The following is a 2,840-nucleotide window of genomic DNA, read 5'->3' as shown; positions in this document are numbered from 1 at the left end:
GGAGTAATAATGACTACCTCAAAGACCTATTGTATACTCTTTACTTTACCAGTATATTATGCCAAATGAGACAGAGTAAAAGCATGCCTGTTCACGTCCTTCCCTAAAGACTTGCTCTCTAGCATATAGTTGCCAAGGGGAATGTGATGACGAGAGCTGGTGGCCAGCCCAGTGGTCTCCCAAGCCCCTTTTGCCAACTGTACCAGCTTGTTCCTAAGCATGGCCCAGAACTAAACTTCTTTAAAGAAGCAGGCATTGATTCAATGTCCAATCTAGATGGCTAGGTCTTTAACTTCAGTTAATCCAATTCTTAGAAAGGCTTATCTTCTCTGGCCTTTTTCTTTTTCTTTAATCAATCAGAATTATGTATTTAATCCATAAGAACAGGACATATTTCAGAATAATGCATTATTTTATAGTTCTAATCATAGACAGAAGTTTGGTCACTCTTTCTTATCAATACCTTATTTTGCAAGGATCTATACCAGTGTCTCTTAACCGAATGTGATTTTGCCTCACAGGGAACACTTGGAAATGTCTGGAGATGTTTTTGGTTGTTACAGCTGAAGGGGATGCTACTGGCATCTAGAGTGTAAGGGAGGCCAGGAATACTGCTAAATATTTTACAGCTTTGCACAGTGGCAGTATCGTAGCCAATGAGGTTTATCCGAGGCACGATTATTGCTAATTGAAAACATTTTACAATGCATTGGACAGTTCCTTACAACAAATAATCTGGCTTTAAATGTCAATAATGCTGAGGTTAAGAAGCCCTAATCTAAACTGAGCTAAACTTCCAGCTAATCCCCTTAGACTCTCCAAGTAAACAAGTGCTAATCTCCCTGCCAGTAAGAGAAGGGTGGGCAGCTTTCCATTGCCACAATCTTCATACTTATTAGGTATATGCCATGGGTTCAGCACACTATAAATGCATGGGTTACTCCAAGACAAGATGTAGAGTAATGACATCATATTAAAATAAAGGACAGCCTATAGTTTGATAGACTTTGGGTTTGGACCCACCACTTACAAGCTGTAGTTCTATTAGCAAGGAATTTAATTCTTTAGAGCTTCAGCAAGCCTCAACAGGGTGCATGTGACACTATAAAGAATTTATGTATGTAACATTCTTAGCACAGTGTTTTTATGATATAGGAAACAATAAATTATAGATGTTGCTATTGTTGACATTCTTAACATCATTATCATCATTACATCTCATCTCAGCCTAGCTTATAGTCACCTGTATGAAACAACCTAAGCTGATGTGCAGAAAATGACACATTTAATGAAAACCATCTGTGCCAATTAACTCACATGTGACATGGTAGGGGAGTCATCTCGCAGGTGACATTTCCTTAGCTTATTCTCACTTTCTACTCTCACTTAGATAGATTTTTATGGAACTAGATGATGTGGGCTGACATTGGAGGAAAATGCCAACCCCTGAATGTGCTGGTTGTTGATAGAAACTAATACTTTACAATGAAGAATATTTTTCCCTTCCAAAAGAATATCAGTTTATCTTCCCTGGCTATTTTTGAAACACTCAAGACTTCTCCAGTTCATACATTTTTTTCCATGAAATTTTATTGTTCCAAATTACGGAAAATTCTAAAACTTGTTAGCTTTTGGAGCAGGAGGGCAGTGATCTAATGCTCAGAGTAGTCACTCAGAAACTATTTTCTCTCTATATGCCTCCTATCTCTAATCTCATCTAAGTTTTAGTCTCAAGATCCACTAGGTACTCAGTTTTGCATCAGTAGCATTAATCCAATGGCATGTTTTGTTGTGTTTTCTTTTTTCCCTAATCACTTAAGATCTTCAGAGGTAACAACTGTCACTTAGTCACCTTTGAACACCTTTGAACCTTTGAAATTTAGCCCAGAATCCTACCGTCAGCAAATACATAGAATTAGGCTTTTCAAGTAAAGGTGTGGCTAAAAATAGGTACTACAGCCCAATAGAGAAAACAAGAAAGTTGAGTCCCAGAGGAAAAAAAAATGTATATTTCTTAAACTGTAGAACTGGTTTATTGGTAGAGCCCAGGAAACATTATTGTTTACTGCCAAGATAGGGTCATCCAATTTCTATTATCAATGAGTGTGTTGAGATGTGATTGCTATATGAGGAGAGATATGCTAAAGGTGTGTTCAGGAGAAAGAGATTTTTATGTTTATTTTTTGTTTTTTTTCTTTTTATCTTTTACAAAGACCCATGAAAAGACACACTTCCAGGTTCACCTGGGTGACACAATGAGTTGAATGTCTAACTCTTGGTTTCAGCTCAGGTAATGATCTCATGGGTCATGGGATAGAGCTCTGCAGGCTCTGCACTCAGTGGGTAGTTTGCCCTCTGCCCCTCCCCTCACCCACACTCTTGCAATAAATAAAAATAATAAATAAATAAACAAACAATCAAATAAATAAATAAAATCTTAACAACAACAAAAAGGAGACACCTCCATTTTTTGGAACAACATTGCTTATCCACAAATGCCAGCTGGAATTGCAGCTTACATTTTATGGCCATAGAAGGGGCCAACACATTGAGATTGGCAAAGCCAAAAGTTAGGAGGAACCTGGGCCATTATGCTGTCATTAAGGTATGTATTTAATGACCCAGGAACTGCCTGCCTCTGCATCTCTTCTTATTATTCAAGACAATAAATATGTTCATCATTTAAGTCAATTATAGTGTTTCTGTCCCTTACATTAAAAAACGTCCTCATGTGTGCCCACAGTGTCAGGGCTTTCCCCAAGCGGTCAATTCACTTATGGAGGAAGACTTTGTCTGTAATATGTGATTTTTGTCTGTTCTAAGCTGGTGGAGAATGTTGT

General features: G+C 37.8%; 1 non-coding gene across 1 annotated transcript; it reads left to right on the top strand.

The window, feature by feature from the left end:
- Positions 1–627: 627 nt before the first annotated feature.
- On the top strand, positions 628–773 carry LOC121486041. The gene has a single exon (XR_005986515.1). It is a non-coding gene; the product is annotated as a U4 spliceosomal RNA (small nuclear RNA).
- The last annotated feature ends 2,067 nt before the right edge of the window (positions 774–2,840 follow it).

The sequence above is a fragment of the Vulpes lagopus genome, chromosome 2 (assembly GCF_018345385.1).
Source record: "Vulpes lagopus strain Blue_001 chromosome 2, ASM1834538v1, whole genome shotgun sequence".
NCBI lineage: Eukaryota > Metazoa > Chordata > Mammalia > Carnivora > Canidae > Vulpes > Vulpes lagopus.
Note: the sequence above shows the minus strand (reverse complement) of the source record. Positions and strands in the feature narration are given on the sequence as shown.